Below are 21,725 nucleotides of genomic sequence, written 5' to 3' on the forward strand. Positions count from 1 at the left end.
CTAGTGTGGTTCCGGCACGGCACGCTGAGCCTTTGGTTAATTCCTCTTCCTGGTGGGAAATGAGAGTTAAATTTGCCCGTCCAGACACCCCCAGCTAGTCTCTCATTGGTTCTCCCCATTCCTGTACATTTTCCGCAGAAATTGCAAACTGGGCCAAACAGGAGGTTAAAGGCACTGACTCTCCAAGTGGGGAGAGTGTTAGTAAAGCGTCTGGAGTTTGCACCCGAGTACCAGGGGACGAAAACTGAGACACATTTGAACACGTTTCCCGATCACACGGTGGATCATACTCTGGGTTCCACATGCATGTTTTAGCTGAAGGAAGAATCCCTTAAACCTGGAGAGTTGAGACCCATGGAATGGGTACCATGCAATATGACTTCAAAGGGTCTGCATTTGCTCACCGAACCTCACCAATCCTATCACTGCTGCGTTTATGCCGCTGTACACACGCTTGATTGTCTTTCGGAGACATATAAATCCGTAGGTTTTAAGATTATTTCTAGTCAGGTATATTCTTAGGCGTTTAATATGGGGTGTTGAGTCCACTTCGTTGAGCAAGGAGTAGCTCTTGTCTATTACATATTTGGCTTATGGAACGGTATCTGTGCTAATTTCAATCTCTGGTTTCATGCAGCACCCCAACTCACCTTTCCCCTTAAGCTAGCGTAAGTTGGTTTTCTACATTTGAGACCCTGTTCTGTTTTGTAATTCAGTTCCTGTGTAGCCAAGTTTACATTCCGTGTAGTAGTGATATCTTATGATGTTTCTTTTTCTGTGTGACTTATTTCACTTACAATCATCGTACCTTAATCCACTCATTATGCTGCTACGGGCCTGATGACATAGATTTCATTGCTGAGTGATATTGCATTGTACGTAAGTACCACAACTTCTTTATCCATTTTTCGCTTTCTGTGATATTGAACTTGTACCGTAAACGAGGTTCTTGTAAACAGAGCCGTCCCAACCTTTGGGGTGGCTGTGTCTTTTTGATTTTAATTTCCCTAAGCTATAGGACCATAAGTGGAAGTGCCCTAGGCTCTGTTGCTTTGTTTTTTAGATGTTTCAGGAAACAGCATACACTTCTCCAGAGTGGCTGTTGGCAATTTACATCCCGCCCATCAGCATAACAAGGCTCCCAATTCTCCATGTCCTGTCTTGCCTTTCTGGATTTTACACTTTTTTCAGATGGCCCTTTTGACCGGGGGGCAGTGAGACTTCATTGTAGTGCAGATTTCCTTTGCAAGCTTGCTTGGTTGGCCAAAAAGGGCGTATGCCTTTTTTCCTGAATATATTCAGGAAAAAACGCATACGCCCTTTTTGGCCAAGTGCATCATTGTGGACGTTCTGCCTCTTTTCCTATGCTTTACATGCAATTCCCGTCTACCTCCTGAAATCGGTTTCCTGCAATTCTGCCCCGCTTTCAAGTCCTCTTGGCAGCCTTACTTCAATATATTTTTGGATGATAGCTGTCATTTATAACTCTGCAGGTTTGTGAATTACAGTGCCCCTGAGCTCCTTTCTTCAACTCGCTTTCTTGTGAGCTGGCCGCAACACCGCAGGATTGCTTCAGGCCCTAGTGTGGTTCCGGCACGGCACGCTGAGCCTTTGGTTAATTCCTCTTCCTGGTGGGAAATGAGAGTTAAATTTGCCCGTCCAGACACCCCCAGCTAGTCTCTCATTGGTTCTCTCCATTCCTGTACATTTTCCGCAGAAATTGCAAACTGGGCCAAACAGGAGGTTAAAGGCACTGACTCTCCAAGTGGGGAGAGTGTTAGTAAAGCGTCTGGAGTTTGCACCCGAGTACCAGGGGACGAAAACTGAGACACATTTGAACACGTTTCCCGATCACACGGTGGATCATACTCTGGGTTCCACATGCATGTTTTAGCTGAAGGAAGAATCCCTTAAACCTGGAGAGTTGAGACCCATGGAATGGGTACCATGCAATATGACTTCAAAGGGTCTGCATTTGCTCACCGAACCTCACCAATCCTATCACTGCTGCGTTTATGCCGCTGTACACACGCTTGATTGTCTTTCGGAGACATATAAATCCGTAGGTTTTAAGATTATTTCTAGTCAGGTATATTCTTAGGCGTTTAATATGGGGTGTTGAGTCCACTTCGTTGAGCAAGGAGTAGCTCTTGTCTATTACATATTTGGCTTATGGAACGGTATCTGTGCTAATTTCAATCTCTGGTTTCATGCAGCACCCCAACTCACCTTTCCCCTTAAGCTAGCGTAAGTTGGTTTTCTACATTTGAGACCCTGTTCTGTTTTGTAATTCAGTTCCTGTGTAGCCAAGTTTACATTCCGTGTAGTAGTGATATCTTATGATGTTTCTTTTTCTGTGTGACTTATTTCACTTACAATCATCGTACCTTAATCCACTCATTATGCTGCTACGGGCCTGATGACATAGATTTCATTGCTGAGTGATATTGCATTGTACGTAAGTACCACAACTTCTTTATCCATTTTTCGCTTTCTGTGATATTGAACTTGTACCGTAAACGAGGTTCTTGTAAACAGAGCCGTCCCAACCTTTGGGGTGGCTGTGTCTTTTTGATTTTAATTTCCCTAAGCTATAGGACCATAAGTGGAAGTGCCCTAGGCTCTGTTGCTTTGTTTTTTAGATGTTTCAGGAAACAGCATACACTTCTCCAGAGTGGCTGTTGGCAATTTACATCCCGCCCATCAGCATAACAAGGCTCCCAATTCTCCATGTCCTGTCTTGCCTTTCTGGATTTTACACTTTTTTCAGATGGCCCTTTTGACCGGGGGGCAGTGAGACTTCATTGTAGTGCAGATTTCCTTTGCAAGCTTGCTTGGTTGGCCAAAAAGGGCGTATGCGTTTTTTCCTGAATATATTCAGGAAAAAACGCATACGCCCTTTTTGGCCAAGTGCATCATTGTGGACGTTCTGCCTCTTTTCCTATGCTTTACATGCAATTCCCGTCTACCTCCTGAAATCGGTTTCCTGCAATTCTGCCCCGCTTTCAAGTCCTCTTGGCAGCCTTACTTCAATATATTTTTGGACGATAGCTGTCATTTATAACTCTGCAGGTTTGTGAATTACAGTGCCCCTGAGCTCCTTTCTTCAACTCGCTTTCTTGTGAGCTGGCCGCAACACCGCAGGATTGCTTCAGGCCCTAGTGTGGTTCCGGCACGGCACGCTGAGCCTTTGGTTAATTCCTCTTCCTGGTGGGAAATGAGAGTTAAATTTGCCCGTCCAGACACCCCCAGCTTGTCTCTCATTGGTTCTCCCCATTCCTGTACATTTTCCGCAGAAATTGCAAACTGGGCCAAACAGGAGGTTAAAGGCACTGACTCTCCAAGTGGGGAGAGTGTTAGTAAAGCGTCTGGAGTTTGCACCCGAGTACCAGGGGACGAAAACTGAGACACATTTGAACACGTTTCCCGATCACACGGTGGATCATACTCTGGGTTCCACATGCATGTTTTAGCTGAAGGAAGAATCCCTTAAACCTGGAGAGTTGAGACCCATGGAATGGGTACCATGCAATATGACTTCAAAGGGTCTGCATTTGCTCACCGAACCTCACCAATCCTATCACTGCTGCGTTTATGCCGCTGTACACACGCTTGATTGTCTTTCGGAGACATATAAATCCGTAGGTTTTAAGATTATTTCTAGTCAGGTATATTCTTAGGCGTTTAATATGGGGTGTTGAGTCCACTTCGTTGAGCAAGGAGTAGCTCTTGTCTATTACATATTTGGCTTATGGAACGGTATCTGTGCTAATTTCAATCTCTGGTTTCATGCAGCACCCCAACTCACCTTTCCCCTTAAGCTAGCGTAAGTTGGTTTTCTACATTTGAGACCCTGTTCTGTTTTGTAATTCAGTTCCTGTGTAGCCAAGTTTACATTCCGTGTAGTAGTGATATCTTATGATGTTTCTTTTTCTGTGTGACTTATTTCACTTACAATCATCGTACCTTAATCCACTCATTATGCTGCTACGGGCCTGATGACATAGATTTCATTGCTGAGTGATATTGCATTGTACGTAAGTACCACAACTTCTTTATCCATTTTTCGCTTTCTGTGATATTGAACTTGTACCGTAAACGAGGTTCTTGTAAACAGAGCCGTCCCAACCTTTGGGGTGGCTGTGTCTTTTTGATTTTAATTTCCCTAAGCTATAGGACCATAAGTGGAAGTGCCCTAGGCTCTGTTGCTTTGTTTTTTAGATGTTTCAGGAAACAGCATACACTTCTCCAGAGTGGCTGTTGGCAATTTACATCCCGCCCATCAGCATAACAAGGCTCCCAATTCTCCATGTCCTGTCTTGCCTTTCTGGATTTTACACTTTTTTCAGATGGCCCTTTTGACCGGGGGGCAGTGAGACTTCATTGTAGTGCAGATTTCCTTTGCAAGCTTGCTTGGTTGGCCAAAAAGGGCGTATGCGTTTTTTCCTGAATATATTCAGGAAAAAACGCATACGCCCTTTTTGGCCAAGTGCATCATTGTGGACGTTCTGCCTCTTTTCCTATGCTTTACATGCAATTCCCGTCTACCTCCTGAAATCGGTTTCCTGCAATTCTGCCCCGCTTTCAAGTCCTCTTGGCAGCCTTACTTCAATATATTTTTGGACGATAGCTGTCATTTATAACTCTGCAGGTTTGTGAATTACAGTGCCCTTGAGCTCCTTTCTTCAACTCGCTTTCTTGTGAGCTGGCCGCAACACCGCAGGATTGCTTCAGGCCCTAGTGTGGTTCCGGCACGGCACGCTGAGCCTTTGGTTAATTCCTCTTCCTGGTGGGAAATGAGAGTTAAATTTGCCCGTCCAGACACCCCCAGCTAGTCTCTCATTGGTTCTCCCTATTCCTGTACATTTTCCGCAGAAATTGCAAACTGGGCCAAACAGGAGGTTAAAGGCACTGACTCTCCAAGTGGGGAGAGTGTTAGTAAAGCGTCTGGAGTTTGCACCCGAGTACCAGGGGACGAAAACTGAGACACATTTGAACACGTTTCCCGATCACACGGTGGATCATACTCTGGGTTCCACATGCATGTTTTAGCTGAAGGAAGAATCCCTTAAACCTGGAGAGTTGAGACCCATGGAATGGGTACCATGCAATATGACTTCAAAGGGTCTGCATTTGCTCACCGAACCTCACCAATCCTATCACTGCTGCGTTTATGCCGCTGTACACACGCTTGATTGTCTTTCGGAGACATATAAATCCGTAGGTTTTAAGATTATTTCTAGTCAGGTATATTCTTAGGCGTTTAATATGGGGTGTTGAGTCCACTTCGTTGAGCAAGGAGTAGCTCTTGTCTATTACATATTTGGCTTATGGAACGGTATCTGTGCTAATTTCAATCTCTGGTTTCATGCAGCACCCCAACTCACCTTTCCCCTTAAGCTAGCGTAAGTTGGTTTTCTACATTTGAGACCCTGTTCTGTTTTGTAATTCAGTTCCTGTGTAGCCAAGTTTACATTCCGTGTAGTAGTGATATCTTATGATGTTTCTTTTTCTGTGTGACTTATTTCACTTACAATCATCGTACCTTAATCCACTCATTATGCTGCTACGGGCCTGATGACATAGATTTCATTGCTGAGTGATATTGCATTGTACGTAAGTACCACAACTTCTTTATCCATTTTTCGCTTTCTGTGATATTGAACTTGTACCGTAAACGAGGTTCTTGTAAACAGAGCCGTCCCAAACTTTGGGGTGGCTGTGTCTTTTTGATTTTAATTTCCCTAAGCTATAGGACCATAAGTGGAAGTGCCCTAGGCTCTGTTGCTTTGTTTTTTAGATGTTTCAGGAAACAGCATACACTTCTCCAGAGTGGCTGTTGGCAATTTACATCCCGCCCATCAGCATAACAAGGCTCCCAATTCTCCATGTACTGTCTTGCCTTTCTGGATTTTACACTTTTTTCAGATGGCCCTTTTGACCGGGGGGCAGTGAGACTTCATTGTAGTGCAGATTTCCTTTGCAAGCTTGCTTGGTTGGCCAAAAAGGGCGTATGCGTTTTTTCCTGAATATATTCAGGAAAAAACGCATACGCCCTTTTTGGCCAAGTGCATCATTGTGGACGTTCTGCCTCTTTTCCTATGCTTTACATGCAATTCCCGTCTACCTCCTGAAATCGGTTTCCTGCAATTCTGCCCCGCTTTCAAGTCCTCTTGGCAGCCTTACTTCAATATATTTTTGGACGATAGCTGTCATTTATAACTCTGCAGGTTTGTGAATTACAGTGCCCCTGAGCTCCTTTCTTCAACTCGCTTTCTTGTGAGCTGGCCGCAACACCGCAGGATTGCTTCAGGCCCTAGTGTGGTTCCGGCACGGCACGCTGAGCCTTTGGTTAATTCCTCTTCCTGGTGGGAAATGAGAGTTAAATTTGCCCGTCCAGACACCCCCAGCTAGTCTCTCATTGGTTCTCCCTATTCCTGTACATTTTCCGCAGAAATTGCAAACTGGGCCAAACAGGAGGTTAAAGGCACTGACTCTCCAAGTGGGGAGAGTGTTAGTAAAGCGTCTGGAGTTTGCACCCGAGTACCAGGGGACGAAAACTGAGACACATTTGAACACGTTTCCCGATCACACGGTGGATCATACTCTGGGTTCCACATGCATGTTTTAGCTGAAGGAAGAATCCCTTAAACCTGGAGAGTTGAGACCCATGGAATGGGTACCATGCAATATGACTTCAAAGGGTCTGCATTTGCTCACCGAACCTCACCAATCCTATCACTGCTGCGTTTATGCCGCTGTACACACGCTTGATTGTCTTTCGGAGACATATAAATCCGTAGGTTTTAAGATTATTTCTAGTCAGGTATATTCTTAGGCGTTTAATATGGGGTGTTGAGTCCACTTCGTTGAGCAAGGAGTAGCTCTTGTCTATTACATATTTGGCTTATGGAACGGTATCTGTGCTAATTTCAATCTCTGGTTTCATGCAGCACCCCAACTCACCTTTCCCCTTAAGCTAGCGTAAGTTGGTTTTCTACATTTGAGACCCTGTTCTGTTTTGTAATTCAGTTCCTGTGTAGCCAAGTTTACATTCCGTGTAGTAGTGATATCTTATGATGTTTCTTTTTCTGTGTGACTTATTTCACTTACAATCATCGTACCTTAATCCACTCATTATGCTGCTACGGGCCTGATGACATAGATTTCATTGCTGAGTGATATTGCATTGTACGTAAGTACCACAACTTCTTTATCCATTTTTCGCTTTCTGTGATATTGAACTTGTACCGTAAACGAGGTTCTTGTAAACAGAGCCGTCCCAAACTTTGGGGTGGCTGTGTCTTTTTGATTTTAATTTCCCTAAGCTATAGGACCATAAGTGGAAGTGCCCTAGGCTCTGTTGCTTTGTTTTTTAGATGTTTCAGGAAACAGCATACACTTCTCCAGAGTGGCTGTTGGCAATTTACATCCCGCCCATCAGCATAACAAGGCTCCCAATTCTCCATGTCCTGTCTTGCCTTTCTGGATTTTACACTTTTTTCAGATGGCCCTTTTGACCGGGGGGCAGTGAGACTTCATTGTAGTGCAGATTTCCTTTGCAAGCTTGCTTGGTTGGCCAAAAAGGGCGTATGCGTTTTTTCCTGAATATATTCAGGAAAAAACGCATACGCCCTTTTTGGCCAAGTGCATCATTGTGGACGTTCTGCCTCTTTTCCTATGCTTTACATGCAATTCCCGTCTACCTCCTGAAATCGGTTTCCTGCAATTCTGCCCCGCTTTCAAGTCCTCTTGGCAGCCTTACTTCAATATATTTTTGGACGATAGCTGTCATTTATAACTCTGCAGGTTTGTGAATTACAGTGCCCCTGAGCTCCTTTCTTCAACTCGCTTTCTTGTGAGCTGGCCGCAACACCGCAGGATTGCTTCAGGCCCTAGTGTGGTTCCGGCACGGCACGCTGAGCCTTTGGTTAATTCCTCTTCCTGGTGGGAAATGAGAGTTAAATTTGCCCGTCCAGACACCCCCAGCTAGTCTCTCATTGGTTCTCTCCATTCCTGTACATTTTCCGCAGAAATTGCAAACTGGGCCAAACAGGAGGTTAAAGGCACTGACTCTCCAAGTGGGGAGAGTGTTAGTAAAGCGTCTGGAGTTTGCACCCGAGTACCAGGGGACGAAAACTGAGACACATTTGAACACGTTTCCCGATCACACGGTGGATCATACTCTGGGTTCCACATGCATGTTTTAGCTGAAGGAAGAATCCCTTAAACCTGGAGAGTTGAGACCCATGGAATGGGTACCATGCAATATGACTTCAAAGGGTCTGCATTTGCTCACCGAACCTCACCAATCCTATCACTGCTGCGTTTATGCCGCTGTACACACGCTTGATTGTCTTTCGGAGACATATAAATCCGTAGGTTTTAAGATTATTTCTAGTCAGGTATATTCTTAGGCGTTTAATATGGGGTGTTGAGTCCACTTCGTTGAGCAAGGAGTAGCTCTTGTCTATTACATATTTGGCTTATGGAACGGTATCTGTGCTAATTTCAATCTCTGGTTTCATGCAGCACCCCAACTCACCTTTCCCCTTAAGCTAGCGTAAGTTGGTTTTCTACATTTGAGACCCTGTTCTGTTTTGTAATTCAGTTCCTGTGTAGCCAAGTTTACATTCCGTGTAGTAGTGATATCTTATGATGTTTCTTTTTCTGTGTGACTTATTTCACTTACAATCATCGTACCTTAATCCACTCATTATGCTGCTACGGGCCTGATGACATAGATTTCATTGCTGAGTGATATTGCATTGTACGTAAGTACCACAACTTCTTTATCCATTTTTCGCTTTCTGTGATATTGAACTTGTACCGTAAACGAGGTTCTTGTAAACAGAGCCGTCCCAACCTTTGGGGTGGCTGTGTCTTTTTGATTTTAATTTCCCTAAGCTATAGGACCATAAGTGGAAGTGCCCTAGGCTCTGTTGCTTTGTTTTTTAGATGTTTCAGGAAACAGCATACACTTCTCCAGAGTGGCTGTTGGCAATTTACATCCCGCCCATCAGCATAACAAGGCTCCCAATTCTCCATGTCCTGTCTTGCCTTTCTGGATTTTACACTTTTTTCAGATGGCCCTTTTGACCGGGGGGCAGTGAGACTTCATTGTAGTGCAGATTTCCTTTGCAAGCTTGCTTGGTTGGCCAAAAAGGGCGTATGCGTTTTTTCCTGAATATATTCAGGAAAAAACGCATACGCCCTTTTTGGCCAAGTGCATCATTGTGGACGTTCTGCCTCTTTTCCTATGCTTTACATGCAATTCCCGTCTACCTCCTGAAATCGGTTTCCTGCAATTCTGCCCCGCTTTCAAGTCCTCTTGGCAGCCTTACTTCAATATATTTTTGGACGATAGCTGTCATTTATAACTCTGCAGGTTTGTGAATTACAGTGCCCCTGAGCTCCTTTCTTCAACTCGCTTTCTTGTGAGCTGGCCGCAACACCGCAGGATTGCTTCAGGCCCTAGTGTGGTTCCGGCACGGCACGCTGAGCCTTTGGTTAATTCCTCTTCCTGGTGGGAAATGAGAGTTAAATTTGCCCGTCCAGACACCCCCAGCTAGTCTCTCATTGGTTCTCCCCATTCCTGTACATTTTCCGCAGAAATTGCAAACTGGGCCAAACAGGAGGTTAAAGGCACTGACTCTCCAAGTGGGGAGAGTGTTAGTAAAGCGTCTGGAGTTTGCACCCGAGTACCAGGGGACGAAAACTGAGACACATTTGAACACGTTTCCCGATCACACGGTGGATCATACTCTGGGTTCCACATGCATGTTTTAGCTGAAGGAAGAATCCCTTAAACCTGGAGAGTTGAGACCCATGGAATGGGTACCATGCAATATGACTTCAAAGGGTCTGCATTTGCTCACCGAACCTCACCAATCCTATCACTGCTGCGTTTATGCCGCTGTACACACGCTTGATTGTCTTTCGGAGACATATAAATCCGTAGGTTTTAAGATTATTTCTAGTCAGGTATATTCTTAGGCGTTTAATATGGGGTGTTGAGTCCACTTCGTTGAGCAAGGAGTAGCTCTTGTCTATTACATATTTGGCTTATGGAACGGTATCTGTGCTAATTTCAATCTCTGGTTTCATGCAGCACCCCAACTCACCTTTCCCCTTAAGCTAGCGTAAGTTGGTTTTCTACATTTGAGACCCTGTTCTGTTTTGTAATTCAGTTCCTGTGTAGCCAAGTTTACATTCCGTGTAGTAGTGATATCTTACGATGTTTCTTTTTCTGTGTGACTTATTTCACTTACAATCATCGTACCTTAATCCACTCATTATGCTGCTACGGGCCTGATGACATAGATTTCATTGCTGAGTGATATTGCATTGTACGTAAGTACCACAACTTCTTTATCCATTTTTCACTTTCTGTGATATTGAACTTGTACCGTAAACGAGGTTCTTGTAAACAGAGCCGTCCCAACCTTTGGGGTGGCTGTGTCTTTTTGATTTTAATTTCCCTAAGCTATAGGACCATAAGTGGAAGTGCCCTAGGCTCTGTTGCTTTGTTTTTTAGATGTTTCAGGAAACAGCATACACTTCTCCAGAGTGGCTGTTGGCAATTTACATCCCGCCCATCAGCATAACAAGGCTCCCAATTCTCCATGTCCTGTCTTGCCTTTCTGGATTTTACACTTTTTTCAGATGGCCCTTTTGACCGGGGGGCAGTGAGACTTCATTGTAGTGCAGATTTCCTTTGCAAGCTTGCTTGGTTGGCCAAAAAGGGCGTATGCGTTTTTTCCTGAATATATTCAGGAAAAAACGCATACGCCCTTTTTGGCCAAGTGCATCATTGTGGACGTTCTGCCTCTTTTCCTATGCTTTACATGCAATTCCCGTCTACCTCCTGAAATCGGTTTCCTGCAATTCTGCCCCGCTTTCAAGTCCTCTTGGCAGCCTTACTTCAATATATTTTTGGACGATAGCTGTCATTTATAACTCTGCAGGTTTGTGAATTACAGTGCCCCTGAGCTCCTTTCTTCAACTCGCTTTCTTGTGAGCTGGCCGCAACACCGCAGGATTGCTTCAGGCCCTAGTGTGGTTCCGGCACGGCACGCTGAGCCTTTGGTTAATTCCTCTTCCTGGTGGGAAATGAGAGTTAAATTTGCCCGTCCAGACACCCCCAGCTAGTCTCTCATTGGTTCTCCCTATTCCTGTACATTTTCCGCAGAAATTGCAAACTGGGCCAAACAGGAGGTTAAAGGCACTGACTCTCCAAGTGGGGAGAGTGTTAGTAAAGCGTCTGGAGTTTGCACCCGAGTACCAGGGGATGAAAACTGAGACACATTTGAACACGTTTCCCGATCACACGGTGGATCATACTCTGGGTTCCACATGCATGTTTTAGCTGAAGGAAGAATCCCTTAAACCTGGAGAGTTGAGACCCATGGAATGGGTACCATGCAATATGACTTCAAAGGGTCTGCATTTGCTCACCGAACCTCACCAATCCTATCACTGCTGCGTTTATGCCGCTGTACACACGCTTGATTGTCTTTCGGAGACATATAAATCCGTAGGTTTTAAGATTATTTCTAGTCAGGTATATTCTTAGGCGTTTAATATGGGGTGTTGAGTCCACTTCGTTGAGCAAGGAGTAGCTCTTGTCTATTACATATTTGGCTTATGGAACGGTATCTGTGCTAATTTCAATCTCTGGTTTCATGCAGCACCCCAACTCACCTTTCCCCTTAAGCTAGCGTAAGTTGGTTTTCTACATTTGAGACCCTGTTCTGTTTTGTAATTCAGTTCCTGTGTAGCCAAGTTTACATTCCGTGTAGTAGTGATATCTTATGATGTTTCTTTTTCTGTGTGACTTATTTCACTTACAATCATCGTACCTTAATCCACTCATTATGCTGCTACGGGCCTGATGACATAGATTTCATTGCTGAGTGATATTGCATTGTACGTAAGTACCACAACTTCTTTATCCATTTTTCGCTTTCTGTGATATTGAACTTGTACCGTAAACGAGGTTCTTGTAAACAGAGCCATCCCAACCTTTGGGGTTGCTGTGTCTTTTTGATTTTAATTTCCCTAAGCTATAGGACCATAAGTGGAAGTGCCCTAGGCTCTGTTGCTTTGTTTTTTAGATGTTTCAGGAAACAGCATACACTTCTCCAGAGTGGCTGTTGGCAATTTACATCCCGCCCATCAGCATAACAAGGCTCCCAATTCTCCATGTCCTGTCTTGCCTTTCTGGATTTTACACTTTTTTCAGATGGCCCTTTTGACCGGGGGGCAGTGAGACTTCATTGTAGTGCAGATTTCCTTTGCAAGCTTGCTTGGTTGGCCAAAAAGGGCGTATGCGTTTTTTCCTGAATATATTCAGGAAAAAACGCATACGCCCTTTTTGGCCAAGTGCATCATTGTGGACGTTCTGCCTCTTTTCCTATGCTTTACATGCAATTCCCGTCTACCTCCTGAAATCGGTTTCCTGCAATTCTGCCCCACTTTCAAGTCCTCTTGGCAGCCTTACTTCAATATATTTTTGGACGATAGCTGTCATTTATAACTCTGCAGGTTTGTGAATTACAGTGCCCCTGAGCTCGTTTCTTCAACTCGCTTTCTTGTGAGCTGGCCGCAACACCGCAGGATTGCTTCAGGCCCTAGTGTGGTTCCGGCACGGCACGCTGAGCCTTTGGTTAATTCCTCTTCCTGGTGGGAAATGAGAGTTAAATTTGCCCGTCCAGACACCCCCAGCTAGTCTCTCATTGGTTCTCCCTATTCCTGTACATTTTCCGCAGAAATTGCAAACTGGGCCAAACAGGAGGTTAAAGGCACTGACTCTCCAAGTGGGGAGAGTGTTAGTAAAGCGTCTGGAGTTTGCACCCGAGTACCAGGGGACGAAAACTGAGACACATTTGAACACGTTTCCCGATCACACGGTGGATCATACTCTGGGTTCCACATGCATGTTTTAGCTGAAGGAAGAATCCCTTAAACCTGGAGAGTTGAGACCCATGGAATGGGTACCATGCAATATGACTTCAAAGGGTCTGCATTTGCTCACCGAACCTCACCAATCCTATCACTGCTGCGTTTATGCCGCTGTACACACGCTTGATTGTCTTTCAGAGACATATAAATCCGTAGGTTTTAAGATTATTTCTAGTCAGGTATATTCTTAGGCGTTTAATATGGGGTGTTGAGTCCACTTCGTTGAGCAAGGAGTAGCTCTTGTCTATTACATATTTGGCTTATGGAACGGTATCTGTGCTAATTTCAATCTCTGGTTTCATGCAGCACCCCAACTCACCTTTCCCCTTAAGCTAGCGTAAGTTGGTTTTCTACATTTGAGACCCTGTTCTGTTTTGTAATTCAGTTCCTGTGTAGCCAAGTTTACATTCCGTGTAGTAGTGATATCTTATGATGTTTCTTTTTCTGTGTGACTTATTTCACTTACAATCATCGTACCTTAATCCACTCATTATGCTGCTACGGGCCTGATGACATAGATTTCATTGCTGAGTGATATTGCATTGTACGTAAGTACCACAACTTCTTTATCCATTTTTCGCTTTCTGTGATATTGAACTTGTACCGTAAACGAGGTTCTTGTAAACAGAGCCGTCCCAACCTTTGGGGTGGCTGTGTCTTTTTGATTTTAATTTCCCTAAGCTATAGGACCATAAGTGGAAGTGCCCTAGGCTCTGTTGCTTTGTTTTTTAGATGTTTCAGGAAACAGCATACACTTCTCCAGAGTGGCTGTTGGCAATTTACATCCCGCCCATCAGCATAACAAGGCTCCCAATTCTCCATGTCCTGTCTTGCCTTTCTGGATTTTACACTTTTTTCAGATGGCCCTTTTGACCGGGGGGCAGTGAGACTTCATTGTAGTGCAGATTTCCTTTGCAAGCTTGCTTGGTTGGCCAAAAAGGGCGTATGCGTTTTTTCCTGAATATATTCAGGAAAAAACGCATACGCCCTTTTTGGCCAAGTGCATCATTGTGGACGTTCTGCCTCTTTTCCTATGCTTTACATGCAATTCCCGTCTACCTCCTGAAATCGGTTTCCTGCAATTCTGCCCCGCTTTCAAGTCCTCTTGGCAGCCTTACTTCAATATATTTTTGGACGATAGCTGTCATTTATAACTCTGCAGGTTTGTGAATTACAGTGCCCCTGAGCTCCTTTCTTCAACTCGCTTTCTTGTGAGCTGGCCGCAACACCGCAGGATTGCTTCAGGCCCTAGTGTGGTTCCGGCACGGCACGCTGAGCCTTTGGTTAATTCCTCTTCCTGGTGGGAAATGAGAGTTAAATTTGCCCGTCCAGACACCCCCAGCTAGTCTCTCATTGGTTCTCCCTATTCCTGTACATTTTCCGCAGAAATTGCAAACTGGGCCAAACAGGAGGTTAAAGGCACTGACTCTCCAAGTGGGGAGAGTGTTAGTAAAGCGTCTGGAGTTTGCACCCGAGTACCAGGGGACGAAAACTGAGACACATTTGAACACGTTTCCCGATCACACGGTGGATCATACTCTGGGTTCCACATGCATGTTTTAGCTGAAGGAAGAATCCCTTAAACCTGGAGAGTTGAGACCCATGGAATGGGTACCATGCAATATGACTTCAAAGGGTCTGCATTTGCTCACCGAACCTCACCAATCCTATCACTGCTGCGTTTATGCCGCTGTACACACGCTTGATTGTCTTTCGGAGACATATAAATCCGTAGGTTTTAAGATTATTTCTAGTCAGGTATATTCTTAGGCGTTTAATATGGGGTGTTGAGTCCACTTCGTTGAGCAAGGAGTAGCTCTTGTCTATTACATATTTGGCTTATGGAACGGTATCTGTGCTAATTTCAATCTCTGGTTTCATGCAGCACCCCAACTCACCTTTCCCCTTAAGCTAGCGTAAGTTGGTTTTCTACATTTGAGACCCTGTTCTGTTTTGTAATTCAGTTCCTGTGTAGCCAAGTTTACATTCCGTGTAGTAGTGATATCTTATGATGTTTCTTTTTCTGTGTGACTTATTTCACTTACAATCATCGTACCTTAATCCACTCATTATGCTGCTACGGGCCTGATGACATAGATTTCATTGCTGAGTGATATTGCATTGTACGTAAGTACCACAACTTCTTTATCCATTTTTCGCTTTCTGTGATATTGAACTTGTACCGTAAACAAGGTTCTTGTAAACAGAGCCGTCCCAAACTTTGGGGTGGCTGTGTCTTTTTGATTTTAATTTCCCTAAGCTATAGGACCATAAGTGGAAGTGCCCTAGGCTCTGTTGCTTTGTTTTTTAGATGTTTCAGGAAACAGCATACACTTCTCCAGAGTGGCTGTTGGCAATTTACATCCCGCCCATCAGCATAACCAGGCTCCCAATTCTCCATGTCCTGTCTTGCCTTTCTGGATTTTACACTTTTTTCAGATGGCCCTTTTGACCGGGGGGCAGTGAGACTTCATTGTAGTGCAGATTTCCTTTGCAAGCTTGCTTGGTTGGCCAAAAAGGGCGTATGCGTTTTTTCCTGAATTCAGGAAAAAACGCATACGCCCTTTTTGGCCAAGTGCATCATTGTGGACGTTCTGCCTCTTTTCCTATGCTTTACATGCAATTCCCGTCTACCTCCTGAAATCGGTTTCCTGCAATTCTGCCCCGCTTTCAAGTCCTCTTGGCAGCCTAACTTCAATATATTTTTGGACGATAGCTGTCATTTATAACTCTGCAGGTTTGTGAATTACAGTGCCCCTGAGCTCCTTTCTTCAACTCGCTTTCTTGTGAGCTGGCCGCAACACCGCAGGATTGCTTCAGGCCCTAGTGTGGTTCCGGCACGGCACGCTGAGCCTTTGGTTAATTCCTGTTCCTGGTGGGAAATGAGAGTTAAATTTGCCCGTCCAGACACCCCCAGCTAGTCTCTCATTGGTTCTCCCTATTCCTGTACATTTTCCGCAGAAATTGCAAACTGGGCCAAACAGGAGGTTAAAGGCACTGACTCTCCAAGTGGGGAGAGTATTAGTAAAGCGTCTGGAGTTTGCACCCGAGTACCAGGGGACGAAAACTGAGACACATTTGAACACGTTTCCCGATCACACGGTGGATCATACTCTGGGTTCCACATGCATGTTTTAGCTGAAGGAAGAATCCCTTAAACCTGGAGAGTTGAGACCCATGGAATGGGTACCATGCAATATGACTTCAAAGGGTCTGCATTTGCTCACCGAACCTCACCAATCCTATCACTGCTGCGTTTATGCCGCTGTACACACGCTTGATTGTCTTTCGGAGACATATAAATCCGTAGGTTTTAAGATTATTTCTAGTCAGGTATATTCTTAGGCGTTTAATATGGGGTGTTGAGTCCACTTCGTTGAGCAAGGAGTAGCTCTTGTCTATTACATATTTGGCTTATGGAACGGTATCTGTGCTAATTTCAATCTCTGGTTTCATGCAGCACCCCAACTCACCTTTCCCCTTAAGCTAGCGTAAGTTGGTTTTCTACATTTGAGACCCTGTTCTGTTTTGTAATTCAGTTCCTGTGTAGCCAAGTTTACATTCCGTGTAGTAGTGATATCTTATGATGTTTCTTTTTCTGTGTGACTTATTTCACTTACAATCATCGTACCTTAATCCACTCATTATGCTGCTACGGGCCTGATGACATAGATTTCATTGCTGAGTGATATTGCATTGTACGTAAGTACCACAACTTCTTTATCCATTTTTCGCTTTCTGTGATATTGAACTTGTACCGTAAACGAGGTTCTTGTAAACAGAGCCGTCCCAAACTTTGGGGTGGCTGTGTCTTTTTGATTTTAATTTCCCTAAGCTATAGGACCATAAGTGGAAGTGCCCTAGGCTCTGTTGCTTTGTTTTTTAGATGTTTCAGGAAACAGCATACACTTCTCCAGAGTGGCTGTTGGCAATTTACATCCCGCCCATCAGCATAACAAGGCTCCCAATTCTCCATGTCCTGTCTTGCCTTTCTGGATTTTACACTTTTTTCAGATGGCCCTTTTGACCGGGGGGCAGTGAGACTTCATTGTAGTGCAGATTTCCTTTGCAAGCTTGCTTGGTTGGCCAAAAAGGGCGTATGCGTTTTTTCCTGAATATATTCAGGAAAAAACGCATACGCCCTTTTTGGCCAAGTGCATCATTGTGGACGTTCTGCCTCTTTTCCTATGCTTTACATGCAATTCCCGTCTACCTCCTGAAATCGGTTTCCTGCAATTCTGCCCCGTTTTCAAGTCCTCTTGGCAGCCTTACTTCAATATATTTTTGGACGATAGCTGTCATTTATAACTCTGCAGGTTTGTGAATTACAGTGCCCCTGAGCTCGTTTCTTCAACTCGCTTTCTTGTGAGCTGGCCGCAACACCGCAGGATTGCTTCAGGCCCTAGTGTGGTTCCGGCACGGCACGCTGAGCCTTTGGTTAATTCCTCTTCCTGGTGGGAAATGAGAGTTAAATTTGCCCGTCCAGACACCCCCAGCTAGTCTCTCATTGGTTCTCCCTATTCCTGTACATTTTCCGCAGAAATTGCAAACTGGGCCAAACAGGAGGTTAAAGGCACTGACTCTCCAAGTGGGGAGAGTATTAGTAAAGCATCTGGAGTTTGCACCCGAGTACCAGGGGACGAAAACTGAGACACATTTGAACACGTTTCCCGATCACACGGTGGATCATACTCTGGGTTCCACATGCATGTTTTAGCTGAAGGAAGAATCCCTTAAACCTGGAGAGTTGAGACCCATGGAATGGGTACCATGCAATATGACTTCAAAGGGTCTGCATTTGCTCACCGAACCTCACCAATCCTATCACTGCTGCGTTTATGCCGCTGTACACACGCTTGATTGTCTTTCGGAGACATATAAATCCGTAGGTTTTAAGATTATTTCTAGTCAGGTATATTCTTAGGCGTTTAATATGGGGTGTTGAGTCCACTTCGTTGAGCAAGGAGTAGCTCTTGTCTATTACATATTTGGCTTATGGAACGGTATCTGTGCTAATTTCAATCTCTGGTTTCATGCAGCACCCCAACTCACCTTTCCCCTTAAGCTAGCGTAAGTTGGTTTTCTACATTTGAGACCCTGTTCTGTTTTGTAATTCAGTTCCTGTGTAGCCAAGTTTACATTCCGTGTAGTAGTGATATCTTATGATGTTTCTTTTTCTGTGTGACTTATTTCACTTACAATCATCGTACCTTAATCCACTCATTATGCTGCTACGGGCCTGATGACATAGATTTCATTGCTGAGTGATATTGCATTGTACGTAAGTACCACAACTTCTTTATCCATTTTTCGCTTTCTGTGATATTGAACTTGTACCGTAAACGAGGTTCTTGTAAACAGAGCCGTCCCAACCTTTGGGGTGGCTGTGTCTTTTTGATTTTAATTTCCCTAAGCTATAGGACCATAAGTGGAAGTGCCCTAGGCTCTGTTGCTTTGTTTTTTAGATGTTTCAGGAAACAGCATACACTTCTCCAGAGTGGCTGTTGGCAATTTACATCCCGCCCATCAGCATAACAAGGCTCCCAATTCTCCATGTCCTGTCTTGCCTTTCTGGATTTTACACTTTTTTCAGATGGCCCTTTTGACCGGGGGGCAGTGAGACTTCATTGTAGTGCAGATTTCCTTTGCAAGCTTGCTTGGTTGGCCAAAAAGGGCGTATGCGTTTTTTCCTGAATATATTCAGGAAAAAACGCATACGCCCTTTTTGGCCAAGTGCATCATTGTGGACGTTCTGCCTCTTTTCCTATGCTTTACATGCAATTCCCGTCTACCTCCTGAAATCGGTTTCCTGCAATTCTGCCCCGCTTTCAAGTCCTCTTGGCAGCCTTACTTCAATATATTTTTGGACGATAGCTGTCATTTATAACTCTGCAGGTTTGTGAATTACAGTGCCCCTGAGCTCCTTTCTTCAACTCGCTTTCTTGTGAGCTGGCCGCAACACCGCAGGATTGCTTCAGGCCCTAGTGTGGTTCCGGCACGGCACGCTGAGCCTTTGGTTAATTCCTCTTCCTGGTGGGAAATGAGAGTTAAATTTGCCCGTCCAGACACCCCCAGCTAGTCTCTCATTGGTTCTCCCTATTCCTGTACATTTTCCGCAGAAATTGCAAACTGGGCCAAACAGGAGGTTAAAGGCACTGACTCTCCAAGTGGGGAGAGTGTTAGTAAAGCGTCTGGAGTTTGCACCCGAGTACCAGGGGACGAAAACTGAGACACATTTGAACACGTTTCCCGATCACACGGTGGATCATACTCTGGGTTCCACATGCATGTTTTAGCTGAAGGAAGAATCCCTTAAACCTGGAGAGTTGAGACCCATGGAATGGGTACCATGCAATATGACTTCAAAGGGTCTGCATTTGCTCACCGAACCTCACCAATCCTATCACTGCTGCGTTTATGCCGCTGTACACACGCTTGATTGTCTTTCGGAGACATATAAATCCGTAGGTTTTAAGATTATTTCTAGTCAGGTATATTCTTAGGCGTTTAATATGGGGTGTTGAGTCCACTTCGTTGAGCAAGGAGTAGCTCTTGTCTATTACATATTTGGCTTATGGAACGGTATCTGTGCTAATTTCAATCTCTGGTTTCATGCAGCACCCCAACTCACCTTTCCCCTTAAGCTAGCGTAAGTTGGTTTTCTACATTTGAGACCCTGTTCTGTTTTGTAATTCAGTTCCTGTGTAGCCAAGTTTACATTCCGTGTAGTAGTGATATCTTATGATGTTTCTTTTTCTGTGTGACTTATTTCACTTACAATCATCGTACCTTAATCCACTCATTATGCTGCTACGGGCCTGATGACATAGATTTCATTGCTGAGTGATATTGCATTGTACGTAAGTACCACAACTTCTTTATCCATTTTTTGCTTTCTGTGATATTGAACTTGTACCGTAAACGAGGTTCTTGTAAACAGAGCCGTCCCAAACTTTGGGGTGGCTGTGTCTTTTTGATTTTAATTTCCCTAAGCTATAGGACCATAAGTGGAAGTGCCCTAGGCTCTGTTGCTTTGTTTTTTAGATGTTTCAGGAAACAGCATACACTTCTCCAGAGTGGCTGTTGGCAATTTACATCCCGCCCATCAGCATAACAAGGCTCCCAATTCTCCATGTACTGTCTTGCCTTTCTGGATTTTACACTTTTTTCAGATGGCCCTTTTGACCGGGGGGCAGTGAGACTTCATTGTAGTGCAGATTTCCTTTGCAAGCTTGCTTGGTTGGCCAAAAAGGGCGTATGCGTTTTTTCCTGAATATATTCAGGAAAAAACGCATACGCCCTTTTTGGCCAAGTGCATCATTGTGGACGTTCTGCCTCTTTTCCTATGCTTTACATGCAATTCCCGTCTACCTCCTGAAATCGGTTTCCTGCAATTCTGCCCCGCTTTCAAGTCCTCTTGGCAGCCTTACTTCAATATATTTTTGGACGATAGCTGTCATTTATAACTCTGCAGGTTTGTGAATTACAGTGCCCCTGAGCTCCTTTCTTCAACTCGCTTTCTTGTGAGCTGGCCGCAACACCGCAGGATTGCTTCAGGCCCTAGTGTGGTTCCGGCACGGCACGCTGAGCCTTTGGTTAATTCCTCTTCCTGGTGGGAAATGAGAGTTAAATTTGCCCGTCCAGACACCCCCAGCTAGTCTCTCATTGGTTCTCCCTATTCCTGTACATTTTCCGCAGAAATTGCAAACTGGGCCAAACAGGAGGTTAAAGGCACTGACTCTCCAAGTGGGGAGAGTGTTAGTAAAGCGTCTGGAGTTTGCACCCGAGTACCAGGGGACGAAAACTGAGACACATTTGAACACGTTTCCCGATCACACGGTGGATCATACTCTGGGTTCCACATGCATGTTTTAGCTGAAGGAAGAATCCCTTAAACCTGGAGAGTTGAGACCCATGGAATGGGTACCATGCAATATGACTTCAAAGGGTCTGCATTTGCTCACCGAACCTCACCAATCCTATCACTGCTGCGTTTATGCCGCTGTACACACGCTTGATTGTCTTTCGGAGACATATAAATCCGTAGGTTTTAAGATTATTTCTAGTCAGGTATATTCTTAGGCGTTTAATATGGGGTGTTGAGTCCACTTCGTTGAGCAAGGAGTAGCTCTTGTCTATTACATATTTGGCTTATGGAACGGTATCTGTGCTAATTTCAATCTCTGGTTTCATGCAGCACCCCAACTCACCTTTCCCCTTAAGCTAGCGTAAGTTGGTTTTCTACATTTGAGACCCTGTTCTGTTTTGTAATTCAGTTCCTGTGTAGCCAAGTTTACATTCCGTGTAGTAGTGATATCTTATGATGTTTCTTTTTCTGTGTGACTTATTTCACTTACAATCATCGTACCTTAATCCACTCATTATGCTGCTACGGGCCTGATGACATAGATTTCATTGCTGAGTGATATTGCATTGTACGTAAGTACCACAACTTCTTTATCCATTTTTCGCTTTCTGTGATATTGAACTTGTACCGTAAACGAGGTTCTTGTAAACAGAGCCGTCCCAAACTTTGGGGTGGCTGTGTCTTTTTGATTTTAATTTCCCTAAGCTATAGGACCATAAGTGGAAGTGCCCTAGGCTCTGTTGCTTTGTTTTTTAGATGTTTCAGGAAACAGCATACACTTCTCCAGAGTGGCTGTTGGCAATTTACATCCCGCCCATCAGCATAACAAGGCTCCCAATTCTCCATGTCCTGTCTTGCCTTTCTGGATTTTACACTTTTTTCAGATGGCCCTTTT

Source organism: Leucopleurus acutus (assembly GCF_964270905.1).
Source record: "Leucopleurus acutus genome assembly, chromosome: 1".
NCBI classification, from domain to species: domain Eukaryota; kingdom Metazoa; phylum Chordata; class Mammalia; order Artiodactyla; family Delphinidae; genus Leucopleurus; species Leucopleurus acutus.